The following is a 13,350-nucleotide window of genomic DNA, read 5'->3' as shown; positions in this document are numbered from 1 at the left end:
AGAACTGATATAACTCAACACCCAAAAAATAAATAATTCAATTAAAAAATGGGCAGAAAACATGAACAGACATTTCTTGAAAGAAGACACAAAGAAGGCCACAGATACATGCAAAGATGTTCATCATGACTCACCATCAGGGAAATGCAACTCATGCAAATCAAAAGTACAGTGAAATATCTCCTCATACCTCTCAGGATGACTAAAGTCAACAACACAAGAAACAACAGGTGTTGGCAAGGATGTGGAAAAAAAGGAATTCTCTTGCACTGTTGGTGGGAATGGAAATTGGTGCAGTCACTGAAAAACAGTACGGGGGTTCCTAAAGAAGTTAAAAATTGAACTACCCTAGGATCCAGCAATTGCACTGAGTATTTACCCAAAGAATACAAAACACTTATTCAAAGGGATGCATGCACTCCTGTGTTTATAGCTATGCTATTTAAAATAGCCAATATAAAAAAAAATAGCCAATATATGGAAGCAGCTCAAGTGTCTATTGATTGATGAATGGATAAAGAAGATGTGGTATTCAGCCATAAAAAAGAATGAAATCTTGCCACTTGCAATGGCATAGATGGAGTTAGAGAGTGTAATATTAAGCAAAATAAGTCAGTCAGAGAAAGACAAATACCATATGATTTCATTCATATGTGGAATTCAAGAAAAAAACAAATGAGCAAAGGGAAAAAAGAGAGGGACAAACCAAGAAACAGATCCTCATCTATGGAGAACAAACCGATGGTTCCTAGAGGAGGTGAGTGATGGCGAAAGGGATGTGTGAAATGGACCACAGGGATTAATGTGGCTATGATGAGCACCAGGTAATGTATAGAATCGTTGAATCACTGTATTATAACATTGTATGTTGACTAACTCGAATTAAAATAAAAACTTAAAGAAATTAAATAAATACATAGATACAATTGAAAAAAAAAAAAAAGAGGAAAAAAAGAATAAAATGGTCCCTGTTGCTGAAATGCAGGAAGAATCCATATGAGTCCTAGTAAATATTTAATGTATTTTCTTTGGGTAAATTTCCTCAATTTTTGGTCCCACTTCTCTTTATCTTTTCCACAGACCCTTGGTTTATTTGCTTTTTCAACAAAATTTTGTCACTTCATGGGGTATAGCTTCCTCTCTAACATGATTTTTCATTTCTCTGTTTTCTTTTTTCTTTAAGATTTTATTTATTTATTCATGAGACACACACACAGAGAAAGAGAGAGAGAGAGAAAGAGAGAGGCAGAGACACAGGCAGAAGGAGAAGCAGGTTCCATGCAGCCCGATGTGGGACTTGATCTTGGGTCTCCAGGATCACACCCTGGGCTGAAGGCAGCGCTAAACTGCTGAGCCACCCAGGCTGCCCATTTCTCTGTTTTCTAAGTAAAAGTCACATTCCACCAATTATGGCCAGAGTAGGGCATGAGGAGAAAAGATTAAGTAGATGGGAAATATAATGACTGTGATTTTCCTAAGGGTGTCTTCAGTTCTGTTCTAATGATCCTTTAAGGGTTAAAATGATGTATTTGGGTGGGAGAGAATAAATGTTAAAAAGAATGAAAGAGATAAAATGAAGGCTTCGAAGTTTGATCCAGTTCTTGGCTCTTCCTTTGAAAACAAATGTGGCCATGGAGCATGAGCAATCATCAAGAAAAATCATAGTGCTTTGCTTTTCCACTGGTATGATGTGAAGAATTGAAATGGGGACTAGCAATGTCCATCTTCATTCACTCTTGGGACTTTTCTCAAATATCTGCTTCCCAGATTTCTGACATTTTCACAATTTCATCATTTTGCTTTCAGCATCTGATACTGTCTGAAAGTAAGGACAGATCACGACAGGAATCTTGGAGTCGTGCTTGGTAATATTCCTTTCTCCTGTGCAGAATTAAGCCATGTCAGTATTTTTAAATAAGGATTAACATTAACGTTAATAATCTACCATGGGCACTGATGACATGTTTCTCTTTTTTAAATATTTTATTTATTTATTTGAGAGAGAGAGAGAGAGCAAGTGCTCTAATGAGTGGAGCAGAGGAGCAGAGGGAGAGGGAGAAGCAGACACGCAGCTGAGCAGTGAGCCCCAGGACCCCAGGATCATGACCTGAGCTGAAGGCAAATGCTTAACCAACTGAGGCACCCAGGTGCCCTTGATGACATGTTTCTAATACAACATCTGCCAAATTTCATAACGCAAGAGGCTAGCTTTTTATTGGGTCAGTGAAAAGGTAGGAAGTCTGTTCTTCAACAAAACAACTGATGGCCGAGACAGAAAGAAAATGTAGGACAATGAGGAGAGACAATTGACTCAACTGAAGCTGAATGGAGGGAAAAGAGCCGAAGGTAAGAAAACGAACTCTTAATTGAAGGATAAAGGTGAAGCAAGAAGGCAAATTGGTTTTGTTTAGTTAAGAAGATTAATGAGATAAAGTCAGGAAGATGCTATAAGTTTTATTATGTACATTAAGCAGTTCCTATGTTAGGGATCAAAAAAGCAGTATAGCAGTACAAGCAAATGAGCCTGGCAAGCAGTTCTCAGGAGAAAAATATGAGCTGTGTGTACTGCAATGATGATAAAGGAATAAAAAAAAAAAGTGCATTAAGTCTCCCAATATTGAATTAAGCTCACCAGGTGCAGTTTCACTGGCACTCTGTTATTTACCAGTATCTGTTAATGACGTTCTAGAAAAGACCCACATTTTTTTCTTTTCATAGCATTTTCCTGGTTACAATAAGACTTTGGGCCATTTCTATATTTCTGTTTTTTTTTTTTTTTAAGATTTTTATTTACTTATTCATGAGAGACACAGAGAGAGGCAGAGACACAGGCAGAGGGAGAAGCAGGCTCCCTGCGGGGAGCCTGATGAGGGACTTGATCCCAGGACCCTGGGATCACGACCTGAGCCAAAGGCAGACGCTCAACCACTGAGCCACCCAGGTGCCCTATATATTTCTACATTTTTGAAGCCCATGCTACAAAGAGCTATCTGGCTGGGTCTCAACAGACTGTTTTGGGTATCTATTAAATGGCAGAGACTGTTGGATCAGTTCAGGACAACTATATATTTCTTTCATTTATTTCTAACCAGGTAGTTGTAATAAAACCATTGAGCTCCCAGTGAATTTTTAATGTATGCCAAATTAGTAACTGAAAAGTAACAATCTCGCCCTAAATGTTAGTTAACATAACTTTCATTTATTTTAGGAGGCCAATGTTCCCTGCCCCTTGTATTTTTGAGATACGTGTAACCCGACGGAAAGAATCTGGTAATTTTAAACTCTTACAATGACTTTGATTCTCTATCAGACCTACATCCAAATCATTTCTCTATAAAAGGAATCTAGGTACAAAATCCTGCAAAGCCCCATGCACATTTAAGCTTCAAGCCAGTCCCTTCATCCCACCTTCTTCTCTTCATGACATTGCCACTCCAAAGTGTCTCCTTGTAGAAATTTTGTAGGATACCATTTGACCGAGTAACCATTCAGAATGGCAACACTTTATGGTCATAAATATAAAGACAAATACTCAAAATAAGTCCCATTTACAAGAAGGGCATCATTTATGTTAAAGAAAAATATCTCCTCAGTGTGTAACCCTCATTCCAGCATTATTCCCTTTATATAAACATATTTGTGTGATGGACTCATTTTAACTATTTTCCAGAAACTGAATAAACCTTAGCAGTCCAAAAAAGAAAAAAAAAAAAAAAGTATCAACACTACCAAAGAGAACAAAAGAAAATAAAAGAAAAACAACCAAAGTGAAGAGCTGAAGGAAGAGAAGGTATTCCTGACTCTCTGTAATCTTTCTTGCTTCTTTCCCACTGAGGGAGCTGAAGGGACCTGCCAGAGATTTCACTGCAAAGGGAAAGTTTCAGAGATGAGAAGTCACTTCAAATTGACACAAGACTGTTTCATCTGTCAGTCAAGGCACAAGGTGAACACTGGAATAGCAACAATGTCACTGAAATTATATTCTTTTTCTTCGAGTACAAAAATATTTTATTTCTTTTCTCTCAAATTATGTTCTTTTATCCATCTATTCCTGTATGTAGCATAGTGTATTTTTAGGTTGGCCCTACTTTGTAATAAATATTCAAATCTTCTCATGGTTCATTGAGACAAATTGTCCAGGCTCAAGAGCACCGAAGTCAAAGTTGGTGTTGCCATTACATTGCAGTGGGCAAATGTCACGCGTCCTATGCCTGAGGTTGTAGCTAGATATGGAATTGCTTTAGAGATGACTGGTTAGCTTTTCTTTTCTTTCTTTTTTTTTTTTTAAGATTTTATTTATTTATTTATGAGAGAGAGAGAGAGAGAGAAGCAGAGACACAGGCAGAGGGAGAAGCAGGCTCCATACAGGGAGCCTGATGCGGAACTCGATCCCGGGACTCCAGGATCATGCCCTGGGTTGAAGGCGGGTGCCAAACCACTGAGCCACCCAGGGACCCCGGGTTAGCTTTTCTGAGTCTGAGAATGGAGAATCAACAGTGGAACAGAAGCAAGAGCTGGAATGCTACTGTCCCGAAACATGGGGACATGGAACAATAAAACAAGGGCTCAGCTTTATCAGGGTTTTCTATTCCTCTCATAGCCTTGAGATTGTATTTTCAGAATGCCCAAGAGGTATAACATGGCCTCTCTATACACAGTTGCAAAAGTAATATTGTTTCTTGGGAGGGGTAGGAAGATTTTAACCTAATCTCTGGGAGATGTGATAGAAGGAATGTATGTAGGGAGGGAAAGAGGAGAAGCTTCAATTTTAAACCCGATGAACTTTATATTGTATAAAGCTGATCCAGGGTCACAGGGGCTCTTGGCAGCTGAGATAAAAGCTGGGTTTTATTACAGATATGTGAAGAGATGAAGAGGAGTATGTACAGATGTTTCTTGAATCTGTAACAATATTATGACTCAGGAAAAGGAAAACCTTTCTATGCCAAAAGGAACTTGAAGCTAGAGAAAAATGAAATATTTATCATAACAATATTGAAGGCACAAGGTAATTTCCCATATGTCCATGAACAAGCTGCTTCAAAGAGTATATCTAAACAACGCATCAGAAGATGACAGAGGGATTGAAAGGAGCAAAATCTATAAAAGCATTAAAGATAGCATAATCAACAAAGGCTTATTTTCTTTGATTTCTTTCCTGAGATAGGAAGAGATTATTATCATCACTCTTTCCATTTGTTGAACACGCCTTATATGCAAAGCAGTGTGCCAGCTACACTTTTTGTTACTTTCTACAAAGGACATAAGGCACCTCATCCCCAGATTCCACAGACCTGGTTTCATAGGGTGTCAGGGCAAAGTCAAAGGCATCATAACAAAAATGTAAATGAAGTAGATCAAGGCATGGCTGAATCAATTGCATGTGTGTGAAATGAGATGAAGTCTGTCCTACCCATATTACTTTGAGAGGTGAGAATTTTGTCCCCTTCCCCCAAAAAGGGGGGAAAAGAAAACAAACCGTAATCCCTTAATTCCATTAAATTCAACATAGTCCATATCTACTATGGACTTAGACTTATGTCAGACTTATTCCAGACCTCAAAAACTTTCAATTGAATAATTAAAAAAAAATCCTCATAAATCAGTTAAATGGCAATACCAAACAAGTAACTACCTAAATCGATGCTGAGAGGAGATTGGTGTTACTGCCATTGATAGGGAGATACTATCTCTAAGGGTGAGAATAAGAGATAACCTAAAACTACAATACTCTATCCAATCCACTGGACACATTTGATGTCTCTATTCAGAGGATTTGGAGCCTTGGGTGTGCATGGATTGGCTTTCATGACAGTTGGAATTATTTCCCATTTCCATTTTCTCCAGTAAGAAGTTAGGAGTGGAAAGTAACCAATGGGAGTTGATGAGAATATTTGTTGTCAAGAAAGGGACAGGAGCTTTTTAGGGAAGAATACACAATAATGAGGTCCTGCTGCAGAGTAAGAGGATATAGTGTTATTTCCCAAAATGGAACTTCCTCTGGCCGGCACTGTCTCTTCATTTCCCCAAGGGTTTGTCACCATCACGTCTTTATTCCTACTTTCCCACCTTAAAGTATGCCAATAAACTCTATTTTCCTGGAGACTTTCAGGAAGAAACTGAAAGGCTCCTGAATATTGCATCTTTCATTAGCAGTTTCTGCTGCAGTAAAATACCTTTGACTCTCTTCTCTAATTGTTTCAACTTTTCTTCCCAAGTGTAATTAATGAAGGACAGAAAGCAAGTCTACCTTCAGGTATCCCTGTGACACCTGAGTAAGTGCCGAGTCTATAAGAGAAATTTAAAAAGGGATGAATAAATGATAACTGAACAGAGGTAGACAAAACTAATATTAGCCTAGACTTCTTTTAGGATTATTAATACTTTGAAATAAGATATATATGTGTATCCTTATCAGAAGTTCAAGATAGAATGGTGGCTCTAAAGTCAGAATTATTCCTGCCTCCTCCTCCTGCCCCCCAGGCTACTGTAATTTCCACAGGGGTCTGCAAACAGAACAGAATATTCATCCCTCATGTCCCCTTCTTACTCAGTACGAACATTCTGAGGCTCTGCTGATAGAACCCTGTGTTTTTTTTTTTTTGGATTCTTAATTTTCCTGTGGAAATTAGTAATATTACTATATACAGAAAGCATATGGGGATCCCTGGGTGGCACAGCGGTTTGGCGCCTGCCTTTGACCCAGGGCACGATCCTGGAGACCCGGGATCGAATCCCACGTCGGGCTCCCGGTGCATGGAGCCTGCTTCTCCCTCTGCCTATGTCTCTGCCTCTCTCTCTCTCTCTCTCTCTCTCTCTCTGTGACTATCATAAATAAATAAAAATTAAAAAAAATAAAATCTTTAAAAAAAAAAATAAATAAATAAAATTAAAAAAAAAGAAAAAAAAGAAAGCATATGTTAGCAAAGTGCAATGGAAAATATGGGAAAAAAAGATGGCAGTTTGATTGTATGCCCAGAAGAGAAAACAAAGCAATGAAGCATTTTTATTACAACTGTTAATTCTCGGACAAAATTGAGTTTTGTTGTTGTTGTTGTTGTTGTTTTGTTTTTTGTTTTTTGTTTTTGTTTTTTTTTTTTTTTGAATTAGATCATGTAAAGAAAGAAACCTGGAAAATTTTCTAGAATACAAAGTATGATTTCTATATGATCTATAGCTGTCGAAGATGGGTGTGTAAAGGACTTTAAGAGCACTGCTGTCTTTAACACATAAAAGTTATTATGAACTTCATCACATGAACCAACCACCAATGCTCCAATTTTACTGCCATTTTGTTCATCTTTTCATTTCTTCATTTACCTGCACCTTAGGTCATGTGCCTCCCTTGCTGAATTTGAATGCACTTCTTTTAGAGATCTCAGTATTGAGAAATGGAGGCCCAATATAAGCTGCTGATGAGGCCATCTAACAAAAGAAAGGGGGTGCCCGAATTTCATAACTAAGAAATACATGCAAAGGCATTTTGCAAAATCCTTATGCCACACCTGCACATGAATTACACTACAAAAGCAAGTCTTAACATTACTGACTCCTCAGCCAATGTTACTTTGGATATATTACATATCTGAGTTATTTTCACATCCGTTTTAACAATAGTGAATATTTTTGCATAGTATTTACAAATATCTGTAAACAGTTTTACAACCACTTTAATTTCCCCCAAAAGTTTTTCAAAAGAGGAGGAAAAAGGTAAAGTATTTTAATACATCTGGGATTAAAGGAGCCTAAACCTGGATTAAACATAATACATGCTCATGATACACATAACTACAACGTGGACTACGAGTGATTTGAGATGGAAGGCATCTAGAGTGCCATGAAATCCTCTCACCTCTTACCTTACCTCCTACTACTCTCTTGAGTGTGCTTGGAAGATAGGTTTCAGCATTTGACTCCAGGACACTCAGTACTTCCAAGCCAATGTCACCTCCAAATTATTCTACCCACAGACTAAATGTCATTAGCCACCACCCAATTTTCATTCAATAAGTAAGTTAGGTTCTCTTTTCACAACCCATTTCACTGTAGAGTTCTACCTGTATCCGTTTTATCAGAGTAAATTATTTCTCCCTCCATTAAGTGTTTATGGCTTTGAAACACGTACGTACATACCTTCCTTAGCCAAGTTGTACAGACATAATTCTTTCATACTTTTCCCATAAGTCAGCTTCTTTCCCCTAATCAATTGTGAGACTCTTCTTTGGATCTCTTCCAACATGTCTACTTATTTTTGGTAGTCAGACAACCAAACCGAATGAAGCTTTCTGGAATAGGTCTCATGAATGTCATTGAGAGTGGAACTGTCACCCTCTATTCCATGATGAAAAGCTCTAAATTGAGTGCATCCAAAAATAACATTAGCCTTTTGGGTGCCACATCACACTAAGAATGTGCCATCTTTTCCTTTTTTTTTTTTTTTCAGCCTTCTATCTCCAGATGTCTCCCCAAGATCTTGAGATAAGTCCTCATCAGTTCAGAGATCCGTAAGAGAGGTTGCTTTTTAGCCTTCCTCATCAATAGTCCTAATTTGTCTCTTTAATTTTATATCTGGTTTTCTTTTATATAATTCCTGATGGGGTTCAGGGCAGGCAGCCACAGAGCGTGCCACTTTGGCCTGTGGATTATTTCAAGCTAAGGATGATCTAGGCCCAACAGATTCAGGAGGAGCTTTCTGCCTCCGCCCTCACTGCCTTAAAGAATTTAGATAGGGAGCCTGTAACAGGAAGAGAGCTCATACCAAAGCTAATGTTCTTTTTTTTTTTTTTTTTTCTTTTACATAAAGACTTCTAAAATGGCAAATATTGCTTACCAACAACTGGCTCTTCCCATCTTCCTGTCTTCCTCCCCTTTGCAGTAAGGAACCTTTTGCTCAGGATGGCAGATAAGCCTCAATCGCCTGACTGGTGAGGAGACTCTCAGGTCTTTGGGGGGCTTCGGTACATATGTAATTAAATTTGTTTTTCTCACATTAAGTTGCCGTATGTCGATTTAATTATTATGCCAGCCAGAGAAACCAGAAGAAAAGAAGGATAAAGTTGTCCTCCCCCATATTCCTTAGGCCATTTGTGATTTTTCTTGTACATATGTATACATCCACCCTGGAAAATCCCCAGGAAGCTTTCTGCAGAACACGTCTATTTCATAGTCTCTCCACTGCTTATGTCTTTTGCTAAGTATACAACTTTTTTCTCTGACCCTTTGCAGTCTAGTGTGATGTATATATTCATATATATATCAAATTCCTCCACTGCCACTCACTGTATTAAACACTGGGAATATAGCAATGAAGAAGAGAGAATTCCTTTAGGAGAGAAAGCCACACAAATGTAATATGAATATCACTTGCTTCCTTTGTAGGCATCTGAGTACAATTCCTCCTTTAGTTTGCTCATGCCCTAAAAGCACCATTTATTTCTATCTGTATTGTTTCCATGCTAGTTTAATGAATGTCTCTGAGTGACTCAGTTAATGTTTCTTTGCCTCTGTGACTGAAAGCAAGCAAATGGGCCCTACAGACAAGGAGTAGGAGCATTTCATCAGGTGGAGGTGGTACAGCCTACATCCTGGGTCAGCCTTGCTAGGTTGGAAAAGCGTTCCTATGCAGTGGGCTTTGGTAAACAGCTCTGTTTCCAGAATGCCCAGGAAAAACAAAATCTACCTCCAGAAATTCCAATGGGCATTGAATGCGGTTCCTATCACTGATGCTTTGCTTCATTTGGCCCATTTTATGTTTCAGCTTTGTTTTGCATTTAAGTTTAAAATTTTACTCTCATCGAATAAGAAACGTCTCAAACTGGAAAGACAGCTTGACAGAAAAAACAAAAAAAGAGAGAGAGAGAGAGAAATATTATAAGAGGAGAAACTTGGAGCTTCATCCAGGTCCTGGCACACTTTTAAATCAGAGCCTGATTTTTATGAATCTTACCTTTGCCCTGGAATCACCAGGATTCAAATACAGCACAAAAGGGGAAATCACTCAGCCTTTCTGTGCCTCAGTTTCTTCATGTGCAACGTGGTGACAATAATCTTGTCTCTGGGGCACCTGGATGGTTCAGTGGGTCAAGCATCTGCCTTCAGCTCAGGTCATGACCTTAGGGTCCTGGGATCTAACTCCATGTCCGCTCCCCTCCCAGCGGGGAGTCTGCTTCTCCCTCTCCCTCTGCCCCTCCCCCAGATCATGCTCTCTCTCTCTCTCTCTCTCAAATAAACAAAATCTTAAAAAAAAAAATCTTGTCTCTGTCAGACCTTGTTGCAAGGATGCAAGGTGTGATAGGGAATTCACTCCATGTCTGGCCTGCATTAAATGTTCCATAAATATCTTCTGTTAGTTCTATGCTAGGTTGACTCTTTTCCATGATTATTTTAAGGTTGATTTGCCAACATCACAGTGGCACCCCTGAAAAGTAAACAAACTTCTTTCATTGTCTTTCTCATAAAGCTTATTAATGTGTACCTATCATTCACCAGGGCAAGCGGACTTTGTGTTACAGTTTTCAGGCCATCAGTTACCTTGTTTACGGAGTGTGAATTTCTCAGCATCTTTCTCCAGAGCCAGGAAAAGCAGGGAACAAGAGGTGGAGAGGTGCTGCTTTGGTGCTGGGAGCTGACCTTGTTTGCACCTTGCACGCTTCTTCCTGCTACCTTCTCCGACCTCCTCCGCCTTACCACCTTGCTTCTTTGACCCATTGCCCAAGGGCTTCTCTCATGCACCAGTTTTTCACTGCTACCCCCAAATCCCAGAGGCATAAATGCCAATGAGCTTTGCATTTCTGAGTTGACATCTTATCAGCTGATAAATTTTATGCTGCAGTTGTTTTTCTCCAACCTAGATTGAAAACCTCTAAATCAGGGATTGTGCTGTCTTGCATTGCTTGTTCTGCATCACATAAATCATCGACAGATAAATCATCTTAACGACACTGCCAACGAACCCTGTGTCACACTGCCAGGCCCTCGTTTCAAACTGTGTCCATTCTGTCTCAATTGGTTTCTAACCCCATCTTAATATTTAAACAAATATGAATTAATTTAAAAATTAAAGATTGTGACATAGCCTTTTTAACTCTAAGATGAGAGAGAGGCATAATATTGCCTATATCGATTTCTAGAAGAACTTCTTTACAAAGAAATTATCCCACATGTTTAGACCGGTTGGATAAAATTGGGCCCCAAATGGAGTCACTTGTGTTAAGTCCACATCCCCAAACTGAGACCTGAGATTTACTGCCTAACTTAATTATAGTTTTAATCTCTCCCAGGAGTGGAATCTTTAGCAAGTGAACCTGGAATTACATGGCTGGCACTAGTGAGGTAGTCTACCTGTAGACCCCTTCCATCTGCTGAAGGAAGGTGACCTTGCCGCAAATAGTCCACTCTTTGATAGTAATTTCCTGGTCCTGCCCTTTTCTGCCTGTGAAAGTCTTCCATTTTGTACAGCCCTTTGGAGTACTTTTCTATGCTAGATGGGATGCTCTCCGATTCACAAATCGTTGAATAAGCCAATGAGAGCTTTAAAACTTACTCAGTTGAATTTTGCTTTATTAAGATATTTTCATCACATCCAGAAGAAATGTATACATGGTTTTATCACCCCTTTCTTTATATTAGAGTCGACTATAGAAGTATTTATTCACCAGATACTAATAATTGGTATCATACTTTTTATTCTCCAGTCTCCTGGATTTATTATTATAGCTCCCTTTGCCTACTTGCCATTTTTTAATTTAAGCACTCCCCATAGTCTCCAAATGACTTATTAGGTGGGTTACATTATTGTCCCATTTCTCATGATAACTTCTTTAAAAATTCTACATGTTGATATTTTTAAAAGCTGTTCCTTGTGTTTTTTTCTTCTTCTTCCCCCCTCTCTCTTTTTGTCAATGCTAGCTTACAGATATTCACACATGTTAATATTTATCTGTCAGGTATTTTGACAGGTAAATATTTGTATATAATATTGTCACACACAAACTATAGCATATTGATAAAATATTTACTGGAGATGCATTTTTTATATGCCACTAAAATATTTGCCCGACAATGATTTCATAGTTCAGTAATTTCTTACAGAGTTGGCTCTGACCTCAAAATTTCAGCCAATTAGCATGTTTACAGAAATCATTTCTTATTCACTTAACATAATTACAGAGCTATGTTCATTGCTGTGAGTTAAAGGTACATTAGCATCCAGTGATTAGCCCCTTCTTTGACTCTCTTTTAATTATAATAAACAGGAAAGAACCCAGCTTTTAGTCTAAATATCTTGTTCTTTTGTAAAATATCAAGACAATGACCTTGGCGAAGAGCATCTCAGAATAAATGTCTAAGTGTGTTAGCCCTGGTATCTCTTGAGGTCTTCTGTGAAACCTTCCAGGAATGAGAAGAAAGTAATTTTACACCAAACTTTATCAAACAGAAACTATAAAAGTATTGCAATTATTATTTTTAAGTTATTCAAAATTAAAATATATCCACATCAAGAAGACCAGTCCGGAGCTTGTGGTGGGCTAGTCACATAGTAGTATTCAAGAAACATTTGTTCAATGGATGTCAGAACATAACGGTTCAGGCAAGTAGTTCACATGCATTATTACATTTAACCCTCACAGTGCCTACCTGTAAGAAGAGGTAGTATTATTCACCCTACTTTACAGATAGGAAACTGGGGCTCACACAAGTTAGTTAAGTCCAGAACTAGAAAGTAGCAGAGCTGAGATTTTAACCTAGGTACTCTCAACTCTAAAACCAGCACTCTCAAGCACTGTTTTCTTCCTTTCATGACCACCACACAACTTCTATCTAGCCTATGAAGGAAGAGGAGGGCAGGATGTGGACAAAGGGTCTGATAATAGGCACAAAATATTTGTAGAAAGACGAAGTTTGGTATTTACCACCCAATGTCTTGAAAGTTTGTTGTTGTTGTTTTTTTTTTTATAGTTTTTTATTTTTATTTTTATTTTCAGGCCAGAACTGGTTTCTGAATAGGAATGTATCTTGTATCTCAATCTAAAAGTAGAAATGAACAGCCTCAAGGGAAGAGAGAAATAGCAGAGCCCGGCGGTAACTGCCACAGGTTGTATATAAATAGTTTGGGGGGCTCAAAAGAGAAATTGAGGGGAAAATGCAGTTTATAGATGACATGTTGAAAGCAGTTATTCAGAAGTGAACATTTTAAGCATAGCCAAAAATCATCCCTCATTTAGAAAATTATTGATGGCTGTAAAACTTATCTAGCTATATTTTATAAATCACTCTGCAAACAAAATTAAAATAGTACAGCGAGACTCACTGAAAATTTAGGCTGAACAAGGTATAAAATACAGACATAAA

The 13,350-nt window shown here is 38.2% G+C and overlaps 1 long non-coding RNA gene across 4 annotated transcripts in view; it reads right to left on the bottom strand.

The window, feature by feature from the left end:
- Positions 1-13,350, bottom strand: part of LOC144305144 (uncharacterized) — a 611,557-nt gene that overhangs the window by 97,512 nt on the left and 500,695 nt on the right. The window lies entirely within an intron of this gene.

This window comes from Canis aureus, chromosome 35, assembly GCF_053574225.1.
Source record: "Canis aureus isolate CA01 chromosome 35, VMU_Caureus_v.1.0, whole genome shotgun sequence".
NCBI classification, from domain to species: Eukaryota; Metazoa; Chordata; class Mammalia; order Carnivora; family Canidae; genus Canis; species Canis aureus.
Note: the sequence above shows the minus strand (reverse complement) of the source record. Positions and strands in the feature narration are given on the sequence as shown.